Genomic DNA, 26,591 nt, shown 5'->3' on the forward strand with positions numbered 1-26,591 from the left:
GACACAGAGACACACTGTGAGTAAATGCTGTTGAAGAAACTATGTAAGGTTGCCATAAAACTTCAATTTGTAAAAACGCATTATCTTCAAAGTGAAATAAAACGAGGTAAGCCTATATATACACTCCAACACACATACACATGTGACAGATATATGTATTACACTGGCTTTGTTGTTCATACCGATGCTCAGTGAAACGTGTTCTGGAATCAACCGTCCCTCCTCAGGGAGGTCAACCAGAGGCAGAAGAAAGAACGAGGTCTCCTGTGCAGTTTAGACGTGAGCAGCCTCACTAACCGGAACGATGGACGGATCCGCTGCTCCACCGGCCTCTTTATGCCGATACACACATCCTGTTCCTCTGGGGGACGGCCTAGGTCCGGGGGGGGGGGGGGTGGTTTGCGGAAGTACCCGGAACTGTTTGCAAGGTTCCGGCAGCCCGGCAGCTGAGAGCTCCTTCGGTTCCGTAAGCGCCCGTTTCTCCTGCTGTTTCGGAGAACGAGCGGCAGTGATGGCTCCGGTGTCTGGTTCGCGCAGCCCGGAGCGGGAGGCCGCAGGCTTCGGGTGGGGAACGCCGCAGTTCGTTGAAGAGCCCCAAGCCCAATAAAGCCACCCGCTCCCTGCGGCGCTGCCGCTCGCGCTCGCGTTCTTGCTCTCGGTCGGGAGACCGGAATAGCCACAGCCAAGGCTCCCGAAACCAGTCCTGTCGCTCCCGCTCGCGGTCACGCTCTCGAGAGCGGCCCTCTGCGCCACCGGGCACCCCCTTCGCTTCTGCCTCCTCGTCCGCCTATTACGGCGGCTACTCGCGCACCTCCGGGGGCGACAAGCCGTGGCCTAGCCTTCTGGACAAGGAGAGGGAGGAGAGCCTGCGGCGGAAGTGAGTGACACGGGCGCACCTTCGCTGTGAGGAGCCCACCTGCCTTCGGAGTCCGCCTCGTCTTTCATCTTTCTAACTATTGGCATTTCGTGCTCGCTGCCTGCCTGTGTCCATTTTCTTCCCTTCCTTCAGTCTACCCACGACAACACCTTATTCGCCCTTTTCTTCCCTTAGACTTTCACCCACCCGAGGGCCGCATCATTCAGTGCCCTGGTCTCTCCCTACCCTCTTGTCCGCCCCCCCCCTTATTGTAGCAGACATGGCCGAGAGCCAGACCTACGGGAATTGAAGCGTTTGCTTGGTTTTGCCATAATTCGCGATCATGTTTTTATGCCCCACAAGTTCATGGAAAGGAGGAGCACTACTTAATTGATCATAAAATTAGCAGTGCCAGGCAACTTGTTGAATGGTCAGACAGGTTTGAGATACCATGATATGTAAGTGGCAATATTTTTTTAGTGAGATGGGGAAGACTGAGATAAGGGGTTTAAATTGGAGGGTAGAAAAGCCTCTGAGAGAAGATGACTGAATGTAGAAAAACTGATCTTCTAAACTGTAGGTTAGCCTAAATTGAGAAAGGTCTTGTTGAGATCAGCCTTCATTGACAAAGACCTTGTCAGTCTTGACTATGAAAAGTGAGGTCAGGGTGTTCAGGTCTCCTATAAGGAGAGTGAGTACTGGAGTGGAAGAACGGATAAATTAAGAAGCAGAAAGGAAAAGGGTTATAACTTTCGCTGTGTAAGTGTTAATATCTAAAGCTTATATGAGTGTTAAATTATCAGGCACTGTAGTAAGTGCTTTTACATGTACTGTATTTAAGAAAAAACAAGAAATATAAAAGTATTACAGGCATTGAGGGTCAGGTTAATGTCCAGTAGCTGGGAGATGTCTTCTTGAATCTTTTCCCTCCAGAAGTGGGAAGTAATAAGGCATAGTGATGAAGAGGAAAGGCTTCAGAATTAGATCGCCCAAGTTGATGGGAGAAGCAAAGTACGGTTGATAGCAGAACACATTTCACTGAGCATCAGTGCTTTACTAGGTAATAGTGTTAAGTTACTTAACCCCTGTGGGCTTAATTGCTTAACAACTTAAAAAGGGATAAAATTAGCACAAAGTCTCTCAGAGCTATGTGATGATTTAGGGCCTGGAACATAATAAATAGTCCTTAATTGTTAACTGTTAGGGTTTGGTGCATGGGGGCAGAAAAAGGAAAAAGAGGCCTGAGTTAAGTTTGGAGACATAACTCTCCAAATAACATTTTTCAGGAAGTTACCCCCACACTGTGTCAATCAAAAAGCAACCAGCTTCTTAAGGGACAATCCTCACCAAAGGATGTTTGGAACCTCTCACATGAAATTTGCATTTGTACATTTAATACATATAAGATAAATAATTTATCTAAGAGTACAGATAAAGCCAGGTGGCAGCAGGGATGAGACCTTGACTGCATACTCTTTCCTGCCTGTCAGGCATTCTTTCCCCGGTATGCATGTCCCAGTTTCAGGTTTTTAAGTGTGTCCCCTTATAGACTGTTTCCTCAAGGGGGTAAACTGAGTCTAACTGTGTGATTATACCACGTTTTCCCATGAATAAAGAAGTAAAAACTGGTTTATTCAATCAAACCAAAATAAATTACATTTACTTTGTAAAGGTGTTTTTTTAAAAAGAGTCACAAGCAGCTAAACTTTGTGGAATTGAGCCCTAGTTTTTTGTGTTTGTTTTTTATGAGAGAGAGCAAAAATTAAGAGAAGAAATAAAAAATAAATGAGAAAAATTTCCCATGTCCTCCAAGAGCAGATAGAGAATATATTCCTTTTCTAAAAAGGAACTAGGGAAAACAGAGAAAACTAGCCCTGTATGCCACTGAGTACAATTTTTATTTAAAAGTTTGTTTCATTTTCAGTGCTCCTTTGATTTTCTACTTGTAATGCTTTATTTTTTAGCTATCTTCTTTAATTCCTGAGTTTCTTTGAATGGAATGTTTGACCAAATCACAAGAAGAGACTTCTCTTTACTCTCAAGAATGTGTATAAGCAAATGAAGTTACTTCCAAATGTAAAACTGTTTTCTGTCACATATTGCAGAAGATGAAATGGGCAATTAGGAGCTCTGCCGTCTTTCAGCAGAAGGGACACACTTGACAGCCTCCTAGCCTCTTTGTAGTCTATACCATTTGATAATACTATCAAAACATCAAATTCTCTGAGTTTACATTTACACAAAGTTTTCATTAATTTAAAGTTTAAAATGTAAAGGGAAAATAGGACTTAACTGGACTTCTTTGAATTTGATGATATATTTAGTAAACAGAACTTAGGCCATAGAGTTATAATTTACACACCTATATTTCTAGGAGATTAAGTGAGAAAGAGGGGATTGGAGAATTGGGAGCTCCTGAAGTATGGGAACTTTCTCCAAAGAATCCAGAACCAGAGTAAGTGATTGAAAGCTTTTTGTAATAAATTCCACTTAGTGATGATAAATGATCTTTTCAATGTATTTTTAAATTCAGTTTGCTGATATTTCTTGTTGAGGATTTTTGCATCTATGTTCACAAGGGATACTGGTCTGTAACTTTTTTGTAGTGTCTTTGTCTGGTTTTGGTATTAAGGTGGTGTTGGCATCATAGGATGAATGTGGAAGCTTTCCTTCCTCAGTTTTTGGAATACTTTGAGGATAGGTATTAACTCTCTAATGTTTGGTAGAATTCTCCTATAAAGCCATCTGGTTCTTGAATTTGTTTCTTGGGAGTGTTTGATTACCAATTCAATTTTGTTACTAGTAATTGGTCTGTTCAGATTTTCTTTTTCAGACTTGGAAGATTGCCTGTTTCTAGGATTTATCCATTCCTTCTTGACTGTCCAATTTGTTGGCATATAATTTTATAGTAATCTCTTATAAGCATTTGTACTTTTGTGGTGTCAGTTGTAACTTCTCTTCCTTCATTTCTGAATTTGAGTCCTCCTCTTTTCTTGATGAGCCTAACTAAAAGTTTACCCATTTTGTTTATCTTTTCAAAGAACCAGCTCTTCGTTTCATTAATTTTTTGGTGTTGTTTTCTTGTCTCTATTTCAATTATTTCTACTTTAATCTTTTTTTTTTTCTTCCCATTACTCACTTTGGGTCATCTTTTTCTTTCTAATTCAGTTAGGTGTAAAGTTAGATTATTTATTTGAGATTTTTCTTGTTTCTTTAGGTAGGACTATATTGCTATTCCCTCTTAGAACTGTTATTTTTGCATCTCAAAAAATTTTGAACCATTGTGTTTCTATCTTCATTATTCTACAAGTATTTTTAAATTTCCTGTGATTTTTCTTTGACCTATTGGTTGTTTAGTAACATGCTGTTTAACTTCCATCTGTTGGTGTTTTTTCCAATTTTTTCCTTGTAATTTATTTCTAGTTTCATATCATCATGGTCAGAAAATTTTCAGTCTTCCTAAGTTTATTTAAGTGATTTCTATTTTTTAAAATTTATTGAGACTGGTTTTGTGGCCTAACATGTGATTTGTCCTGGAGACTGTTCCATGTGCATTTGAAAAGAATGTGTGTTCTGCTGGTTTTGGATGTAATGTTCTGTATATGTTAAGTCCATTTGGTCTAATGTGTTGTTCAAAGCCAGTGTTTCCGTACTGATTTTCTTTCTGGATGCTCTATCTATTGATGTAAATGGGGGTATTAAAGTCCCCTACTATTACTGTATTACTGTCAAATTCACCCTTTATGCCTGTCAATATTTATATATTTAGCTAGCCCTATGTTGGATTCCTAGGTATTTACAGTTATTATAACCTCTTCTTAGATTATCCCCCTTATCGTTATGTAATGCCCTTCTTTGTCTATTGTTACAGTCTTTGTTTCAAAGTCTATTTTGTCTGATGTAAGTATTGCTACCCCGGCTTTGCACATTCAGATAGAAAGTTCTACCACTTAAGCACCTTCACATTTAGTCTGTTTGTGTCTTTAGGTTTGAAGTGAGTCTCTTGTAAGGAACATATAGAGGGGTCTTGCTTTTTATCCATTCAGTCACCCTGTGTCTTTTGCTTGGAGCATGTAGCCCATTTACATTGGAAGTAATTACTTGTAGATGTGTACTAATTGTCATTTGATTCTTTGTTTTCTGGTTGTTTTTGTAGTTCTTCTTTCTTGTTTTCTTCTCTTGCTCTCTTCCCTTGTGATTTCATGGCTTTCTTTAGTGTTATGTTTGTTTTCCTCCTCTTCATTTTTGTTTATTTATTATAGGTATTTGGTTTGTTTTTACCATGAGGTTCATATATAACATCATATGTATAGAGTTGTCTTTTATAAGGTGATGGTCACTTAAGTTCCAACACATTCTAAATGCACTACATATTTACTTGCCTCACCCCACCCATGTTTTCTGTATTTGGTGTCATATTTTACATCTTATTATTTTGTGTATCTCTTAAGTAATTACTGTAGATATAATTAACTTAACTACTTTTGTCTTTTCACCTTCATACTAGCTTTGTAGGTCGTTGGTCCACTATTTTTACTACATGTTTACCTTTGCCATTGTGATTTTCCTTTCATGATTTTTCTGTTTCTAGGTATGGCCTTTTCTTTTCCATTACATAAGTCCCTTTAACATTTTTTAAAGGGCTGGTTTGGTGTTGATCAGCTCCTTTAGCTTTTGCTTTTCTGGGAAATTCCCTGTTTCTCCTTCAATACTGATTTAGAACCTTGCTGGGTAGAATAGTGTTGGTTGTAAATTTTTTTCAGTGCATCGAATGTATCATGCCACTCCTTTCTGGCCTGTAAAGTTTCTGCTGAAAATTCAGCTCATTCAAGAAATAACAATTATTGTGAGGATGTAGAGAAATGGGAAACCTCCTACACTGCTGGTGGGACTATAAATTGGTGCAGCCATTGTGGAAAGCAGTATGGAGGTTCCTAAAAAGACTAAAAATAGAAATACCATATGACTCAGTAATTGCACTTCTAGGAATTTACCTGAAAAATCACAATCTCTGATTCAAAAAGATATATGCGCCCCATGTTTGTTTCATGTTATTTACAATAGCCAAGATATGGAATTAACCAAAGTGTCTGTCAATAGTTGAATGAATAAAGAAGATATGGTACATATATACAATGAAATATTACTCGAAGCATAAAAAGGAAAGAAATTATTCCATTTGCCACAACAAGGATGGAATTAGAGGGTATTATGCTAAGTGAAATAAGCCAGGCAGAAAAAGATGCCATATGATTTCACTTGTATGTGGACTCTAAAAACCAAACAAACAAAACAATCGACTCTGAGACACTGAGCAGCGACTTGTGGTTACCATGGGGGAAACTTTGGGGTGGGCGGATGAAATATGTGGTGTGGGATAAAGAGGCCCAAAATCAGGGATGAAAGTGTAGCATAGAGAATACAGTCAATTCTGTAACATTTCTGTGTCGACAGATAGTAATCACACTAGTTGGGGAGAGGATTTAATAATGTGTATAACTGTTGAATCACTGTATTGTATGCTTGAAACCATTGTGATATTGTATATCAACTATACAACAAAGTACTTCAATTTTTTAAAAATTAGTTCATAGTATTTTGGGGTACACTTACATGTAACTAGTTGTTTTTCTCTTACTGCTTTTAAGATTCTCTGTCTTCAAATATTTACATGTTGATTATAGTGTGTGGTGTGTGAATCACTTTTGGTTCATCTTATTTAGGACTCTCTTTGCTTCCTGGACTTGGATATCTCCTTCATCAAGTTTGGAAATCTTTTAGACATTATTTCTTCCAATCGGTTTTCTGTTTCTTTCATTCTTCTCCTGAAACTCTGATAATATGAATGTTAGTATGTTTGACATTCCACAGGTCCCTTAAGCTTAATATCCTCATTTATATTTTTTTGTCTTTTCCTGGTTCACTACTGTACCTTTCAGATCACTTCTGCATCATTTAATCTGCTGTTGATAACCCTATTACCCTCTTAATTAAAAAAAATATTTTTTATTGACATATAGTCAACATATTAGTTTCAGGTGTACAGAATAGTGATTTGACATTTATATACATTACAAAATGCTCACCATGGTAAGTGTTGTTACCTTCTGTCACCATAAAAATATATTACAATATTATTGGCTATATTCCCCATGATTTATTTATATTTAACTGGAAATTTGTACTTCTTAATCCCCTTCATTTATTTCACTTTCCCCTTTCCCCACCCCTCTGACAGCCACCAGTTTGTTCTCTGTATGAGTCTGTTTCTAGGTTTGTTGTTTGTTTGTTTTTTAGATCCTGCGTGTAAGAGAAATCATATGGTATTTGTGTTTCTGTGTCTGACTTATTCCACCTAGCATAATACCCTCTAGGTCCATCCATCATGTCACAGATAGCAAGATTTCATTCTTTTTTATGGCTGAGTTATATTCCTTTGTGTGCATGTACCACATCTTTATTCATTCATCTATCGATGGACACTTAGGTGGGTTCCATATCTTGTCCATTGTAAATCATGTTGCAATAACCATATAGGCTCATGTACATTTTCAAATTAATATTTTCATTTTCCTCAGGTAAATACAGAAGTGGAATTACTGGATTGTATGATATTGCTGTTTTTAATTTTTTGAGTAATCTCCATATTGTTTTTCACAGTGGCTACACCATTTTGCATTCCCACCAACAGTGCACAAGAGTTCCCTTTCTTCCGCATCCTTGCCAACAGTTGCTGTTTCCTGTCTTTTGGATAGTGGCCATTCTGACAGGTGTGAGGTGATAGCTCAGTGTAGTTTTGATTTGCATTTCCCTGATGACTACTGATGTGGAGCATATTTTCATGTTTTGTTGGCCAACTAAATAGACAGATAAATGTGTATTCAGTTCCACCAATACATTGGATATTCACCCCTTATTGGATATATCAGTTGCAAATGTATTTTCCCATACAGCATTTATATGTGCTCTAATATAAATATCCTCTCTAATGTGTTTTCCATTTTAGTTACTTTTTAGCTCTGAATGTTTTTTTAAAATATTTTTTTATCTCTTCTTTAAAGTTCTCACTGTGTCCATCCATTCTCCTCCTGAGTTTGGTGAGCTTCTTTATGACCACTACTTTGAACTCTTTATCTGGTGGATTGCTTATCCTCTGTTTCATTCAGCTCTTTTTCTGATGTCTTTGGCTTACCTTCCCTTTGGAGTATACTGATTTCCTCATTTTGTCTGATTCTCTGTCTTTGTTTCTATGTATTAGGTAGATTAGGTATATTTCCTGGTCTTAAAGGAGCGGCTTAATGCAGAAGATGTCCTATGGGGCCTCCTAGTGCAGACCTCCATGATCACTTGAGTCAGGTAACACAGGGGAGTCCTCTGTGTCAGCTGCATACACCCTCCTGATCTGCCTGGGTCACAACTGGTGTAGACATGCTGATGCACAGGGCTGTACCCTGGTCCACTGTCTGCTAGGCCTGACTGTGAGTGCTACAACATGCTGGGTGTGAGGCTGGCATCTGGCCCATCTGCAGTTGCTGCAGCCCACTGGTGGGCAGGGTTGGCCTTCAGTGCAACTGGCCATGAGGCCCATCTGCAACAGCTACTGGCACTGGTGTGTGGAGCAGGCCTCTGCTGTGTGGGTGGCTGTGAGGTCCAGCTGTGAATGTTGCAGGTGTTCTAGTGTGTAGGGCTGATAGTCTGGGGTGGGAACACTTAGCCACTTAGTGGCTGTACTGGTGCTGGCCAGGGTCATCCACCAGGTGTGGCAGGGTGAAGAGCTAATTGGGAGGAGTTCCAGGGCAGGCAGGTTAGTGAGACAAGTCTTCAGGGGAACACCAAGGACATGCAAGTGATTCCAGTCGATAGAGAGGTCATAAATGGCAGCACCAGGTCAGCCGGGTAGAACGGAATTGAAATAAAAATGGTGTCCATCGACATTTCCATCCCAAGGGAAAATTGCAGTAGATCCCTGCCCTGCCTGCACATACACAAGATTAGTCAATAGGTCATGTTCATGTATAATCCAGGCACTTTTCAAAATGCTCCCTCTGCACTGAGCCTCAGAGCAAGGGATATTGTATGCACACCATTTAAGATTGGACTCAGTTTCTCTCTGCCCTCTGGGTATCACAGACATAAGTCCTATTGGTTTTCAAAGCCAGGTATTATTGGTGCTTATCTTCCCAGTGCAGGTCCACCAGGCTGTTGTGCTTGGACATCTTGTTTCTCAGAGAGGGTTTCTGTGGTCATGATATCCCTCCTCCTTGTGGGTCACAACCCCAGGGGTGTTCATTCTGACTAGACCATGTCTCTATTCCTCTTACCCATCTCACTGTGGCTTTTTCTTTATGTCCTTAGTTGTGTAAGATCTGTTCTTCTAGTCTTCTGTTTTTTTTCTCAGCTATAATATCTCTATAGGTACTTGAAGATTTTGGTGTGTCCATGGAGGGAAATAAGCTCACAATATTCCTGTTATGCCATGTGGATCCCCTCTCCTATACAACATTTTCTTCATTCATTCATCCACCAGTGGACTCTTATGTTGTTTCCATATCTTAGCTATAATAAATAATGCTGCTGTGAACATGGGGGTGCATATATATTTTCAAGTTGGTGTTTTGTTTTCTTCAGATAAATACCTGGAAGTGGAATTGCTGGACTATATAGCAGTTGTATTTTTAATTTTTAAGGAACCTCCATACTGTTTTCCATAGCGGCTGTACCAATTTACATTCCCACCAACAGTGCATGAGGGTTCCCCTTTCTCCACATTCTCACCAACACTTGTTATTTCTTGGGTGTTTGGTAATAGCTATTCTAACAGGTGTGAGATGTTATCTGCATTTCCCTCATAATTACTGAAAATAAGCATCTTTTCATGTACCTATTTGCCATCTATATACCTTCTTTGGGAAATTTTCTATGCAGGTCCTCTGCTCATTTTTTAATTGGATTGCCTGGGTTTTTCCTTTTGCTATTTTTTCTTATTGAAGTGTAGTTGATATACAATAGTACATTGGTTTCAGGCATAAAACATAGTGATTCAAAAACTAAATTCATTAGTAAATGCTCACTCTGATAAACTGTCACACAAAGATACTACACTATTATTGACTCTATTCCCTATCCTGTACATTTATCCTCATGATTGGTTTATTTTTGTTTTTTATTGCTGAATTGTATGAGTACTTAATATATTTTGGATATTAACCCCTTACCAAATAACATGATTTATAAATAATTTCTCCCAATGTATATTCATTGTTGATGGTTGCCTTTGCTGTGAAGAAGTTTTTAGCTTGATACAGCCCCACTTGCTTATTTTTGCTTTCTTTGCTTATCTTTTGGTGTCAGATTTAAAATCATCTCCAAGACTATGTCAAGGAACTTCCATGGAAGAAAATAAGCTCAAGATATTCCTGTTTTGCCATGTTGATCCCCTCTCCTATACAACATTTTCTTCATTCATTCATCCACCAGTGGACACTTATGTTGTTTCCATATCTTAGCTATTGTAAATAATGCTGCTGTGAACATGGGGGTGCATATATCTTTTCAAGTGGTGTTTTCTTTTCTTCAGATAAATACCTGGAAGTGGACCTATGTTTCCTTCTGGGAGTTTTATGGTTTTAGGTCTTAAATTCAACTCTTTAATCCATTTTAAATAATGTTTGTGTATGGTGTGAGATAGTGTTCCATTTTTATTCTTTTGCACATGGCTGTCCAATTTTCCCAGTACCATTTATTGAAAAGATTGTCTTTCCCGATTATATATTTTTGCCTCCTTTGTTGTAAACTAATTGACCGTATATGAGTAGGTTTATTTCTGAGCTCTCTGTTCTATTCCCAGAGGCATTTTTAAAAATGAATATTCCAATATGGTTTTGTTCAGAAGATTTTCCTATATCAAATTATCTGAAGGCTTAATGCTTTCTTTTTTTCCTAACTTTTTCTCTCTTTGGTGCTATTGATAAGCTTCTTCCTCCCTGTCTTCCATTTCTGTGTCATCTTTAGGTTGAGTTGATACATTGAGTTTACAAGTAAACTTGTCATTTGTGACGGGGTGATAAAGCATTATTATCTAAAGTTATTCTTATAGATGCCTTTGGAAACACTCATAGAATCTGCACTCGAAAAATTAAGAGTTCGAAGGAACCCTAAGAATAATTTCTAGGCAATTCCTGAATTGTTCCGAATGTGATCTTCAGAGGAAAAGATTATATGATATAGAAATTCCCTTTTAAATTATTGTAGAATTTTAATAACGCCCATTTGCAGAATTTTTTGCAACAGAATGATATCTTCTGCTGTAGTTTGTCAGGTGCTTCATGCTCTGGGGAGACAGACAGGTGCTGCTCTGCCGTGTGGCCTTTGCACACAGAGAATAGAGTTAGGAAGTCCTCCCACAGCCTTCTTGACTACAGTTCTTTGAGTTTCCTTATGGTTCATGACCTTCACCCGGTGGTTTCTTTTGAAAATACTAATCTCATGTGCTGCTTTCACTCAGGAAATAGCACTTTGTAAACTCTAAGGCATTATGCAATGTAAACGATTATTATGTGATTATGAAGGTGGTAGATCCTTGAACTGTACAATTGTAAATGCAGTCCAGTGTTTGCTTTTAATGTTTCTCAATCAATTTGTTCCTGAAAATTTTCAAGCCTATACTTTTATACTCCATGGTCTATATTTCATCACTTTTCTGATGCTTATAACTGTTTTCCTTAAATTCACCTCTGATGAACATACACCAGTAGAGGACGAAGGGCCAAAGAAATGTACCACTTTGTCTTCTACCTGAGAAGGTATTCTTTAAATACAGAGCTTTTTTTATTGAGGAGTTACAAAACACATTTATATATAGTTGAATATTGGACGTCGCTTTTATTCAAATTGCCTGTCATATATTCCTTTTCAGTATTTCAAATATAATAAAATTGGTACTCAGAAATTCCTCTTTAGAAGTAAGTTTTTTATTTCTGCTTTATGTAGAAGAAAAGAAGAAGAAGAAATCTAGTCATTCAAAAGAAAGGTCCAAGAAAATGAGAAAGAAAAACTCATCTAAAAGAAAACATAAGAAGTATTCTGATGATAGTAACAGTGACTCTGATTCTGAAACAGACTCCAGTGGTAAGAAAGACAGCATCATTCTGCAAACCTAGCTTCCAACCAAGTTGTGGTTCTTAAAGCTTATTTTAGAGGAAGGTTTTAAAAACAACAATAAGGGACAAGAGTTTATGAACACTCACTCACTGTGCCAGCCACCCTGCTTAGTACTTGATATTCACTATTGCTGTTCAGTACACACAGTGGTAACTGTTGGATACATCTTAGAGATGGGAAATGGAGGCAATAGAGCAGTTTCCAAGTACCGCACTCAGGGACACACAGTTGGGATTCACACCTAAGCAGTATGGCTCCAGATTGGTTGTGTGTAATCGCACAAGGCATGTGGCATGGGAGCAAGTTGGGGTTGGGTTCTGAGACACGTGGTGCTGAACCAAACCATACAGGCTGTGTCTGCTCAGCAGAGCAGCTCTTCTGTGAAATTCTCACACTCAGTGGGCACCTTTGTGCAGTTTTCAAAAAGGCACATCGTAAAAGACCCCTTCCCGGCAGCTGATTGTGAAAGACACCTCCTGTAGGGTGGCACATCACAATAAGCCATCCTTTTGTGCCCTCTCCTGGCTGTTGCTGGACAGAGGGCGCCTCCACTGGGGACACATGACACAAAGGTGCTCCTTCCGCTGATGTCACCAGGGTTTCCTGGCCCCCCTTGTCACTTTCCTTCCTCACTGCCGGAAGACGGAACTTCTGTAAAGCACAAATCCTAGCAGGTCAGTCCCCTACTTAAAGTCCCTCAGTAGCTCTCCATAGCCGTCAGGGTGAAGTTGGGTCCTGACCGATGCCTCAGTAATCACATAGACCTGGGTCTCTCTCTTGCAGCATCCTGTAGCCTGAGAACTACTTTCTGTCTCCTCAGTATTCCATGGCCTTTCTCTTGATTCTGTTACTTGGCACAGAGAGTCTTATCTGCCCACGACACCAGACCCTCCCTCCATGTGGCTTGGCTTACTCATCTCAGCAATGGGTGTGCATTGCTTTTTTAAAAACCTGGTTTTTGAAAGAACTAGCTTAAGAATCACCTTCTCCTGGGCAACCATTCCTCAATTACCCTCCCCAAATCAGCCTGCTTTTGAGACTCCTCTATATGCCCAGAGCACCCAAGATTTTAACATTTGTTAGCATTTTGACATATTTGTTTAAAAAATGTGAGTTTTTGTGGAGATACTGAAAGTAAATTACAAATATCACTGTACCATCCTAAATATTTCTGTATACACCTCTAGAACACAAGGACATTTCCTACTTAATCACAATACTATTATCTCATACAGTAAAATTAATAACAACGTCCTGTATCACCTAATACTTTGTGTGACTTTAATTCTGTGTCCCCAATGCCTAGCACATTTTGTGATGAGTAGCAATAAATGTTTGAATTAATTTCTATGTTTCAGCAAATCGGGCAACAGGATATTTATCTACTCAAAAGTTTTGGGGTTTTAGAGTTTAATTTTTTTTAACTATAATGTGGTTTAATTTGCAGATGATGATGCAAAAAGGAGAGCAAAGAAAGCCAATAAAACAGAAAAGAAGAAATGCAAATTGTCAGTTTTTTCCTTCAATTTTTATTTTGAAAAGTTCAAATATATATAAAGTTATGTAAGATATTAAGTAAAATAATATGATGATCCCCCATGTAACTATCACCCAGCTTGATAATTATCAACTCACAGGAAGTCTCCAGTGACCCCATTATTTTGAAACCAATCCAAGATATCATTTCATCCGTAAACCAGCATGTTTCTCTAAAAGATAGATGTTAGTTTTGTAAAAAAAACTGTAAGCACAATATTACTATCATGTCTGAAATATTTAACAGTAATTTGTCAGTTCTCAGTTTCTTGTCCAGTTTATTCAAATTGGGACCCAAAGTGCAATTGGTTGATATATCTTGTACATCTCTTTAAATCAATAGGTTCCCCTTTTTGTTCCTGCATTTTATTCATTGAAGAAATCAAATCATTTACCTTAGAATTTCCTGCAGTATGAATTTTGCTGATCATAGTCTTATAGTGTACTTTTAACATGTTCTCTGGCTTCTATGTTTCCTATAGATTGATAGTTAGGTCTAGAGACTTGATGAGGTTCAGATGTAAATTTTTGGCAGGAGTACTTTTTAGCTGGTATTGCATACTTCTGTCAGGAGGAAAATAATGTCTGGTTGTCTCTCTTTGTCATACTAACAGCCATTGATGGTCATTGCCTAAGTGGGATTGCAAAATATTGATAGTCTAATTCTGGCCTACATTCTTCATTTATTAGGTAGATAATTCTATAAGAGAAGCCTACCCTCAGCTATTTGGTTACCATGAAATTTAGTTTATATAACAAGGGCACAATAATGGCTTACTTCAATTTTTTTTGTTTTATGACTTTTCAAAATAATGATTTGGTTTCACTTCCTTGATTATGAAAACAAATTTGATACGTATTTAAGCTATTACACTTTAAATTATTGATGCTCAAATTGGTAAAAGCTGTTTTTTAAACACTTTATTTCCATTATCTTTCCGTAACATGAAAATTGTATTTCATTTGTCTCTGAAGGGATCCTTTTTTATCTCACATTTTTTAATTTTGTTATCATTAACCTACAATTACACGAAGAACATTATGTTTACTAAGCTCCCCCTTCACCAAGTCTCCCCCACAAATCCCATTACAGTCACTGTCCATCAGTGCAGCAAGATGCTGTAGAATCATAACTTGTCTTCTCAATGTTGTACAGCATTCCACATTTACCCCCTCCACATTATACATGCTAATAGTAATGCCCCCTTTCTTTTTACCCACCCTTATCCCTCCCTTCTCAACCTTCCTCCCCAGTCCCTTTCCCTTTGGTAACTGTTAGTCCACTCTTGGATCCTGTGATTCTGCTGCTGTTTGGTTCCTTCCGTTTTTCTTTGTTCTTATACTCCACATATGAGTGAAATCATTTCGTACTTGTCTTTCTCCACCTGCCTTATTTCACTGAGCATAATACCCTCTAGCTCCATCCATGTTGTGGCAAATGGTAGGATTTGTTTTCTTCTTATGGCTGAATAATATTCCATTGTGTATATGTACCACATCTTCTTTATCCATTCATCTAATGACGGACACTTAGATTGCTTCCATTTCTTGGCTATTGTAAAGAGTGCTGCGATAAACATATGGGTGCATCTGTCTTTATCAAACTGGGCTGCTGCATTCTTAGGGTAAATTCCTAGAAGTGGAATTCCTGGGTCAAATGGTATTTCTATTTTGAGATTTTTGAGGAACCTCCATACTGCTTTCTACAATGGTTGAAATAATTTATATTCCCACCAGCAGTGTAGGAGGGTTCCCATTTCTGCACAACCTCACCAACATTTGTTGTTTGTCTTTTGGATGGTATCCATCCTTACTGGTGTGAAGTGATATCTCATTGTGGTTTTAATTTGCATTTCCCTGAAGACAAGTGATGTGGAACATCTTTTCATGTGTCTGTTGGCCATCTGAATTTCTCCTTTGGAGAACTGTCTGTTCAGATCCTGTGCCCATTTTTTCATTGGATTATTTACTTTTTGTTTGTTGACGTGTGTGAGCTCTTTATATATTTTGGATGTCAACCCTTTATTGGATCTGTCATTTATGGATGTATTCTCCCATCCTGTAGTGTACCTTTTTGTTGTATTGGTGGTGTCCTCTGCTGTGCAGAAGCTTTTCAGATTGATAATGTTCCACTTGTTTATTTTTGCTTTTGTTTCCCTTGCCCGGGGAGATATGTTTGGGAAGAAGCCACTCATGTTTATGTCCAAGAGATTTTTGCCTATGTTTTTTTCTAAGAGTTTTGTTTTCATTACTTACATTCACGTCTTTGATCCATTTTCAGTTTACATTTGTGTATGGGGTAGGACAGTGATCCAGTTTCATTCTCTTATGTGTAGCTGTCCAGTTTTGCCAGCACGATCTGTTGAAGAGACAGACATTTCCCCATTGTATGTCCATTGCTCCTTTATCGTATATTAGTTGACCATCTGTGTTTGGGTTAATGTTTGGAGTCTCTATTCTGTTCCACTGGTCTGTGGCTCTGTTCTTGTGCCAGTGCAAAATTGTCTTGATTACTATGGGTTTGTAGTAGAGCTTGAACTTGGGGAGTGAAATCTCCTCCCACTTTATTCTTCCTTCTCAGGACTGTTTTGGCTATTTGGTGTCTTTTGTTGTTCCATATGAATTTCGAACTATTTGTTCCTGTTCATTGAAGAATGCTTTTGATAATTTGATAGGCATTGCTTCAAATCCATATATTGCTTTGGGCAGGATGGCCATTTTGACAATATTAATTCTTCCTAGCCAAGAGAATGCGGTGAGTTTCCATTTTTTAGTGTCCTCTTTAATTTCTCTTAAGAATGTCTTACACTTTTCAGGGTATAGGTCTTTCACTTCCTTGATTAGGTTTATTCCCAGGTATTTTGTTCTTTTTGATGCAACTGTGAATGGAATTGTTTTCCTGATTTCTCTTTCTATTAGTTCATTGTTAGTCTGTAGGAAAGCCACAGATTTCTGTGTGTTAATTTTGTGTCCTGCAAATTTGCTGAATTCCAATATTAGTTCTACTAGTTTTGGAGTGGAGTCTTTAGAGTTTTTTGTGTACAATATCATGTCATCTGAAAATAGTGACAGTTTAACTTCTTCTGTACCAATCTGGATGACTTGTATTTCTTTGCTTTGTTGAATTGCCATGTCTGGGACCTTCAGTACTATGTTGAATTACAGTGAGGAGAGGGGCCATCCCTGTCTTGTACCAGATCTCAGAGGTAAAGCTTTCAGCTTCTCACTGTTTAGTATGATGTTGACTGTGGGTTTATCATATATGGCCTTTTTATGTTGAGATACTTGCCCTCAATGCCCATTTTGTTGAGAGTTTTTTTCATGAATGGATGTTGAATTTTGTCAAATGCTTTTTCAGCATCTATGTATATGATCATGTGCTATTTGTCCTTTTTCTTAATGTGATGGATGATGTTGTTGGATTTTCAAATGTAATGTAACATACTTGCATCCATGGAATTTATCTCACTTGGTCATGGTGTATGATCCTTTTGATATATTTTTGAAATCAGTTTGCTACTTTTTTGTTGAGTATTTTTGCATCTACGTTCATCAGGGATATTGGTCTGTAATTTTCTTTTGTTGTGGGGTCTTTGCCTGGTTTTGGCATTAGGGTGATGTTGGCTTCATAGAAGAGTTTGGGAAATTCCCAAAGGTTCTGTTTTTTGGAAATCTTTAAGGAGAATGGGTATTATGTCTTCTCTGTATGTCTGATACATTTCTGAGGTAAATCCACCTGGCCCGAGGATTTTGTTCTTGGGTAGTTTTTTTGATTACTGATTCAGTTTCTCTGCTGGTAATTGGTTTGTTTAGATTTTCTGTTTCTTCCTTGGTCAGTCTTGGAAGATTGTATTTTTCTCGGAAGTTTTCCATTTCTTCTAGGTTTTCCAGCTCTTAACATATAGGTCTTCATAGTAGTCTCTAATAATTCTTTGTATTTCTGTGGAACGCACTGTGATTTTTCCGTTCTCGTTTCTGATTCTGTTGATGTGTGTTGACTCTCTTTTTCTCTTAATAAGTCTGGCTAGAGGCTTGTCTATTTTGTTTATATTCTCAAAGAACCAACTCTTGGTTTCATTGATTTTTTTCTATTGTTTTATTCTTCTCAGCTTTATTTATTTCTTCTCTGATCTTCATTATTTCCCTCCTTCTGCTGACTTTAGGCCTCATTTGTTCATTCCTGGAGATAATTTATCTCTCTCTGCATCAGATTCTATGCATTCCTGTTCCCTGGTTTCTGTTCCATCTATGGCTTCTTGCCTCTCATCCGTTCTGCTTTTAAATCCTTACAGAGATTATTTTATTTCTGTAGTCTCCCTCCCTACTTTGTCTGTTAGCTCTTGCATTTTTCTCTGCAGCTCCTTCTGTATGGTTATGACCTTTATTTTGCATTCTTTTTCAGGGACATTGGTTAGGTCTATCTCTCCATGCTCCTTCTCAGCGGTTGTTCTTTTTCCAATTTTGATCATTGTGATGTTAGACTATTCATTTTGGATTTTTCTTCCTTCTTTAAATATGCCTGGATTGCTATATACTTTGCTCTTATGACTGCTTTTGCTGCATCCCACACAAGTTGAGGCTTTCTGTTGTTGTTGTCATTTGTTTCCATATATTGCTTGATCTCTATTTTAATTTGTTCATTTATCCATTGATTATTTAGAAGCATGTTGTTAAGCCTCCATGTGTTTGTGAGCCTTTTTGCTCTCTTTGTACAATTTATTTCTAGTTTTATACCTTTGTAGTCTGTAAAGTTGGTTAGTAGGAGTTCAATCTTTTTGAATTTACTGTGGCTTCTTTTGTGGCTTAGTATGTGGTCTATTCTGAAGAATGTTCCATGTGCACTTGAGAAAAATGTGTATTCTCTTGCTTTTGGATGTAGAATTCTGTAGATGCCTTTTAGGTCCATCTGTTCTAGTGTGTTGTTCAGTGCCTCTGTATCCTTACTCATTTTCGGTCCGGTGGATCTATCCTTTGGAGTGAGTGGTATGTTGAAGACTCCTAAAATGTGTGCATTACATTCTGTTTCCTCCTTTAATTCTGTTAGTATTCGTTTCACATATGTTGGTGCTCCTGTGTTGGGTGTATATATATTTATAATGGTTACATCCTCTTGTTGGATGGAACCCTTTATCATTATGTAAAGTCCTTCTTTATCTCTTTTGCTTTCTTTGTTTTGAAGTCTATTTTGTCTGCAAATACTAGTACTGCAACACCTGCTTTTTTCTCCTGGTTGTTTGCATGAAACATCTTTTCCCATCCCTTGACTTTTAGTCTGTGCATGTCTTTGAGTTTGAGGTCAGACTCTGGTAAGCAGCATATAGAAGGGTCTTGCTTTTTTATCCATTCTATTACTCTGTGTCTTTTGATTGGTACATTCAGTCCATTTGCATTTAGGGTGATTATTGAAAGATATGTACTTATTGCCATTGCAGGCTTTAGATTCATAGCTACCAAAGTTTCAAGGGTAGCTTCTTTAGTATTTTACTGTCTAACTTAACTCGCTTAATGAGCTCTTATAAACACTGTCTGATGGTTCGTTGTTTCTCTCCCTTCTTATTCCTCCTCCTCCATTCTTTATATGTTGGGTGTTTTATTCTGTTCTCTTTTGTGTTTCCTTTGACTGCTTTTGTGTGTAGTTCATTTTATTTTTTGCCTTTATTTAGTATTTGGTTGTTCTGCTTTCTTTGCTGTGATTTTATTTTCTCTGTTGACATCTGTTTACCCTTCAGAGTGCTCCAATCTAGAGAAGTCCCTCTAAAGTACCCTACAGAGGTGGTTTGTGGGAGGCAAATTCTCTCACCTTTTGCCTGTCTGGGAATTGTTTAATCCCTCCTTCATATTTAAATGATAATCCTGCTGGACATAGTATTCTTGGTTCAAGGCCCTTCTGTTTCATTGCATTAAACATATCATGCCATTCTCCTCTGGCCCATAAGGTTTCTGGTGAGAAGTCTGATGATAGCCTGATGGGTTTCCCTTTGTAGATGACCTTTTCCCTCTCTCTCGCTGCCTTTAATACTCCGTCCTTGTCCTTGATCTTTGCCATTTTAATTATTATGTGTCTTGGTGTTGTCCTCCTTGTTTCCCTTCTGTTGGGAGTTCTCTGTACTTCTGTGGTCTGAGCGACTATTTCTTCCCCCAGTTTGGGGACGTTCTCAGCAATTATTTCTTCAAAGACACTTTCCATCCCTTTCCCTCTCTCTTCTTCTTCTGGTACCCCTATAATGTGGATATTGTTCCTTTAGGATTGGTCACCCAGCTCTCTTAATATTGTTTCATTCCTGGAGATCCTTTTATCTCTCTCTGCGTCAGCTTCTATGCGTTCCTGTTCTCTGGTTTCTATTCCATCAATGGCCTCTTGCATCTTAGCCATTCTGCTTTTAAATCCTTCCAGAGATTGTTTCATTTCTGTAGTTTCCCTTTCTACTTTGTCCGTTAGCTGTTGGATTTTTCTCTGCAGCCCCATCAGCATGGTATGACCTTTATTTTGAATTCTTTTTCAGGGAGATTGGTTAGTTCTATCTCTCCGCGCTCCTTTTCAGGGGTTGTCTCTGTGATTCTAGTCTGGATCAAATTATTCTGCCTTTTCATGGCGATAGAGGTAGTTGTGTGGAGCTGTCGCGTGTGTCGGCTGGGAGAACATCCCTTCTTGCTAGTTTGTGGCCTTCCTCTCCTGGGAGAATGGCGACCCCCAGCGGCCTCTGCTGGGCAGCTGCATGCAGATAGGGTCTCTGATTCCTGCCTGGCCACTGTAGATCTCCACAAGGTTGCTGTGTGTGTGGCCGCTCTCAGGCTGCTGCTCCGCTGCGGCAGAGACCCCCTCTTGGAGGGGGAATAGGCGGGAGGCTGTTTATCGCCATGAGGGACCTCAGAGCTGTGCTGCCGCCCGGGTGGTTAGGGTGCCTGGAGTTCCCTGAGATTCCCAGCTGCTGGGCTAAGTGTCCTGGGATGCTTCCGTCCAGCTGTGGGTACCCTGTTCCTTTAAGACTTTGAAAAACTACTTGCTTTTCTTTTGTCCCAGGGGCACTGGCTGCAGGGAGGCACTCACAGGTTACTGTCCTGTTTCCCTAATATCCAGCACCCCACGCACTGTGTGTCTGTGCTTCTTGTGCGGATGACTAGGGCTGGTTATTTAGCAGTCCTGAGCTTCCTCTCCCTCCCCACACTGATTCCTCTCCTCCCACTGGGAGCTGGGGTGAGGGGCGCTTGTGTACGGACAAGCCATACCTTGTACCTTACCCCCTTCATGAGGCGCTGGGTCCTTGCAGGTGTATATGTATCCTGGCTGTTATCCTGGATCTTCTGGTCTCTCTTTTAGGGATTGTTGTATTTGTTGTATTTTCAAAAATTTATATGGTTTTGGGAGATTTCCACTGCTCTGCTCACGCTGCCATCTTGGCTCTGCTCCCCTGTAGGAATCTTTTTAATAGGGAAACATGATTTAGTTAAATAAGTTAGAAAAAAAATTAATAAAAATCCTTTAACAAGTTTGAATAAGATGAGAATTTAAATCATTTTAATCAGTCTTTTCATTGCCTTGACAAAATGAGATGGCCTTTAACATGGGAATATTAAATCAATTTGTGTCAAATTATAATCATTACAGGAAGAAATTCAAGAAAAAGAAGTCAAAGAAGAGCAGAAAGATTCCAGTGATTCAAGCTCTAAAGCTTCTCAAGAAGAGTTTCTGGGATACCCCTGGAATGATTGATTAAGTAGGTTGCTTCTGATAGACCCAGATTCAAAACCCAGGAAGCATACTAACCGAGTAGTCAAAGTGTGAGTATGTTTCTGAACATCCTTCAAGCAGAGCCTGAAGGACTCTCAGATTTAGTCGGCCCAGAGGCTCCAAAAACACTTGTCTCTCAAGATGATAAACTTCTGAAGTAAGTAACAGTATATTTATAATATCTAAAGTACCTTCCCAAAAGTATGGCCCTAACTTACCTTTCTAAGCTTATCTCCTTCTACTCCTTTGTTTATACCCCAGGTTCCAACTGAGAAGAACTGAAACTTCCCTGTATTTACTGTTCACTTTCCGACTTTGTGCCTTGTTCACCTTATTTCTTCTCCCAACATGCCTTACCTTCTATTCCCAGCCCTGGTTTCTTTACTGCCTCCAATCTCGCCCTGTTAAAATCCTTACCTTCCGTCAAAGCCCTTTTCAAAAGGACGGGGCATGTGCAGATTCCCAGTACCTTTCCTCCATAGGTAGGTATGATTCCTATCCCTCTTTAATCCTGTAGTCTTCACAGCATTTTCTATTTCTTTTGTGCAGTGTATTGTATATCCTATTTTGTGTTGCTATTAATATCCTTATTAATATGTAAATTCCACAAGAGCAGATATTACTTTTATATTACAGGCTTTGAGTTTAATAGGTATTCAAGAAGTAGTCAGTGAATTAAATGAAGGGATGGTAGTTTTTAAAGTCCCATTGAATGAACATTAATGCTTGTTATTATATAGCATTGTTATTGGTTATAAGTCTAAAAGGTATGCAAATTTGAGATACATTTTTTCTTTTTTTATTGAAGTATAGTTGATGGAGAAATTTATGTTGGTTTCAAGTATACAGCACAGTACTTCAGGAATTACACACATTATTAAATCCTCACCCCAATGAGTGCAGTTACTATCTGTCAACATAGGAAGATGTTACAGAATCATTGACTATATTCTCCATGCTGCACTTCCATCCCCATGACCTATTTATATTATGATTGAGATTTTTGTACCCCTTTATCTCTCTCACCCTCCACACTCACCCACCCCAACCCTTCCCCCATGGTAACTACCAGTCACTTAGCTCTGTGTCTCTGAGTCTACAGCTGTTTTGTACATTCTGTTTTGTACTGTTTTTAGATACCATGAATAAGTCATATGGTATTTGTCTCTCTGCCTGGCTTATTTGTCAGTGTTGTCACAAATGGTCCGGTTTCTTTATTTTTTTAAGACTGAATAATGTTACATTGTCTATATGTATCACATCTTCTTTATTCATTCATCTGTTGATGGACACTTTGGTTGCTTCCAGAGATATATTATTTCTTTACTTTTTTTTAATAGAAAAGGAATTCACTAGAGGCAGAAGCCATAAACTCAAGGTCTATGGGGATAAGTTGATGGTTATAAATCTGTACTCAATACCATAGTTCTTTTGTTCTTCCAAAGTATGTCTGTATTTCTGGATAGTTATTTAGGACACAGTGCAATGTTCACTAACTCAAGAAAAGTAATACTGGGTTTCTCAGCATGCTGCCACTCAGCAACAGTTATTCCTACTGTTTTGTGAGGGAAGGTGGTTTTTTTGTGCTTTCTTTAGAAGATCACCTTTTTGTAATGGACCTTTTTTGAATTCAGAATTACTTTGTAGCTATGATCATGCGCTGCTACCTGGTGAAGGTACAGCTATGACTGAACATGTAAAAGCTGGAAACATACCCCACAAAGAGGTGAAATTAGCTTGACAAGTGAAGAAATTGCATCATTTGAGCACTCAGGCTATGTAATGAGTGGCAGCAGATATGTTCTTTCCACTGAGGTCTGTTTCCATGATTAGATATTTTCCTCTTTCTTAGTTCCAGAATTATGTTTTGGTGATTGGTTTTCATTAAGTGACTTTTCCAAATGAAAAGTAGAACATAAATATTAGTTTAGTATTGGTTTTATTGTTACAAATGTGGTTGCCTAAAATTCCAAATATGTATGTACCTCTGCCTCAAACTCAGTTGTATCTCCAGCTTCAAAGAATCCATCTTTCCAGTGTCCTTTCCTAGTTTGTCTTTTAGTTTAGACAGTTTATCCTCTGAGGATATAGTTAAATTCAGGTATTTATCACTGCCCTATGAGGAATGTGGCATTCTGGTAGTTAGGAAAGCATTTTCATAAGTCAGTGTTCCTGTTTTCTGAGTTTTTCTCCAGTTCTCTGTGGAGTCAGAGAATGTGGACCCTGTAGTTCTCTGTGAACACTGAGATTTGAGAGCAGAAAATGGTAATGACAGACATCAGATTCAGCATGGGAAAATGAATATAAAGTTATGGAAGATAAAGAAAAGTACCAGGAGGAAAAGGAATAATGAACTGATAGGGCATCAGGACCAAAACAAAACTGAATTTTGGATTTTTTTAACTTTTATGGGCTTTTAAAGTAGGTGCATATTTTAAAATGATGTTGGAGGCAAAAGTGTGCAGAACCCCTGGAGCACCTCCAGAATCTTGGAATTCTGAGGATCAACATTTGAAAATGTTATATCTGAGTTGTAGCACAGTATGAAAAGAAAAATAAATTAGAGGCATAAGAATTGGAAAGGAGGATGTAACTCATTTTTTGTGAATATGATTTTTTACATAGAAAAATGATTTTACATAAAAATATGAATTTTTTCATAGACACATACTAAAGAATCTTCAGATGAATTATAAATAATAGAAGGGAGTAACAAATGGTTGGATGTAAGGTTATCCGGCACAAAAATCAGCTGCATTTTTGTGTACCAGGAAACAACTAGAAAACGTATTAAGTAAAAAGGAAACATTTATATTAAGTTCAGAGAATATGAAGGATTTAGGAATAAACCTTAAGAAAACACATCCAATGCCTCTGTAGGGAAAACTATAAAGCACTTTTAAGAGACATTAAAGAAGACCTAAATGAATGGAGAGGTACCTTGTCCCAGGATAGGAAGGCAACATTGTAAGTTTTTTCCAAGTTTATCTGTTCATTCAGTGCAGTTCTAATCAAAATCACAGAGTTTTTCATGAAACTTAATAAGATGGCTCTGAAATTGATGTGTCAGACGAGAGAGCCGAAAAGAATGGCCAGGTCACTTCTGAAGAAGAATAGGAAGATGAGATTTGCCCTACCAGACATGAGGATCTATTATGAAACATGGCACTTTAGAAAGCATGGAGGGAACAAACGAGTTGTTCAGTGGGATGAAGTAAAGAGCCCAGAGGCAGAGCCATACATGTATGGACATCGTTTTATGAAAGAGATGGCATGTCAGATCAGTGGGGAAAGAAAGGTATATTCAGTAAATGGAGGAGGAAAAATGGTTATCCATATGGAAAATGAAGTAGAACCCTCACCAAAATCATACAGCTTAAGGACTTAAATGTCAAAACAACTTTAACCCTCCTTGTATAAAATATGAGCAGATATCTATTATATCTTAGGGTGGGAAAGCATTTCTTAAGGAAAACAATAAACATATACTAATCAAAATAAAATGACAAGTTCCAAGCTAGGATAACGTCTTGCAGTACACACAACTGATAAAGAGTTAGTACTGAGAATCTTTAAAGAATACCTGTAAATAACTCAAAAGAAGAATGAGAGAAAGACACAAGCAGGCATTTGATAGAAGAAGAAATATATGTGGCCTACACATATACAAAAATTACTCACTATCATGGGAACTGAAGATCAAAAGTGTACTGATGTACCATTTTACACCCATTTGATAGATAAAAATTCAAACAATGCCAAGCATTTGAGAGGATGTGGGTCTACAGGATCTCTTAAATATTGCTATTAGTGATATAAATTGGTACAGTCGTTTTAGAAAACAGTCTGAGATTGTCTTGGGAAGTTGAGCATTCATATGCTTTCTGACCCAGCAACTCTATACCTAGAAACCCAGGAGAAAATCTTTCCCATTTACTAGGAGATGTGAGCATAGATGTTTATTTCAGCATCATTCACGTAGCACTTCTTTCAAATAAACAGCCTTTCTCACTGTACCCTGAGCAACCTAAGTGCATTGTCATCTCTTTGACTGTCCATCCTGCCACTCCCCAAGCTTCACACTAACTTAAAATGATTTTCCCCTCTTGCCCTTTCTTGGTTTTCTCTACTTTCCGAGACATAGCTAAAGCTTAATTTTGAACTGGTTTTGTGGGATTGAGTTACATACACAGTTGACCCTTGAACAATGCAGGAGTTGGGGTACCAATCCCCATGCAGTCCAAATTATATAACTTTTGGCTCCCTACAAACTTTATGAGTAGCCTACTGTTGTCCAGAAGCCTTACAGATAACATAAACACGTATTTTATATGTTATATGTATTATATACTGTTGTATGCTTAGAATAAAATCAGCTAAAGGAACAACAGTGTTTTTTCAAATTGTTACAAATCTACAAAAAACTTCTAAGTATATTTATTGAAAATAATCTGCATATAAGTGGACCCTCAAATCCATGTTGTTCAAGAGTCAACTGTGCATTAAAGAGGCAAGTTTTCATGAAATTTTCCCTCCAAACCAGTAGGCCTTTTGAAAGTAATATAACGGTTTCCCTCTGCCTCTGCCCTTATACTTCCGTATTTGACCCTTGTGTTAAATCTCTATTTTCTGAGATACTACTGGATTCTAAGGAAGTTAAATTCATCCATAAAACTCACTAGAGACTCAACGATAGATTTAGACTTGGTTCATTTGGTTATATGATAAGTTAGAACCTTGAAGAATTTTGAGTTGATCATCAACTTAAATCTTTTCATCTGTCCTACTATTAATTCCACAAAGGCAAATGCTACATATCATATAGAAAGTTTAATAATTTTCCCGTTTCTGATTGTTCTACAGGAAACAACAGAAATAGACTTATGCCTGTAGTATCTGAAATTTAATACATTCCTGATGTTGACAGAGCCTCAGAAATCATTATTTGAATACTAGAAATGAACCAAAGGATGCATCAGTTGATAAAACAAGTGATCTTTTAAAAATTGAACCCATAAACCGTTCCTATTTGTCAGCTTTCAAAATAGAACACCCTTTGTTAAAAAATGATTAGTGTGGAAGTACCATGAGAAGAATTCCTGAGAAATTAAGCCAAAAATAAAATTATCTCCAGGCATCACCAAATGGAGGCTGTGCAACTGCAGAAAGAAAACCAGATCAATCATGCTGATGAGAAGAGAGCCCTGGCATCCTTTAACCAAGAAGAGAGGTGAAAGAGAGAAAATGAGATCCTGGCCAGTGTTTGAGAGATGGTATACAAAAAAAATTAAAGGGAAAGATGACAAATAA

The 26,591-nt window shown here is 38.1% G+C and overlaps 1 pseudogene; it reads left to right on the plus strand.

Moving 5' to 3' along the window:
- Positions 1-511: 511 nt before the first annotated feature.
- On the plus strand, positions 512-26,591 carry LOC130682148 (NF-kappa-B-activating protein-like; annotated as a pseudogene).

This window comes from Manis pentadactyla, chromosome Y, assembly GCF_030020395.1.
Source record: "Manis pentadactyla isolate mManPen7 chromosome Y, mManPen7.hap1, whole genome shotgun sequence".
Classification (NCBI taxonomy): Eukaryota; Metazoa; Chordata; class Mammalia; order Pholidota; family Manidae; genus Manis; species Manis pentadactyla.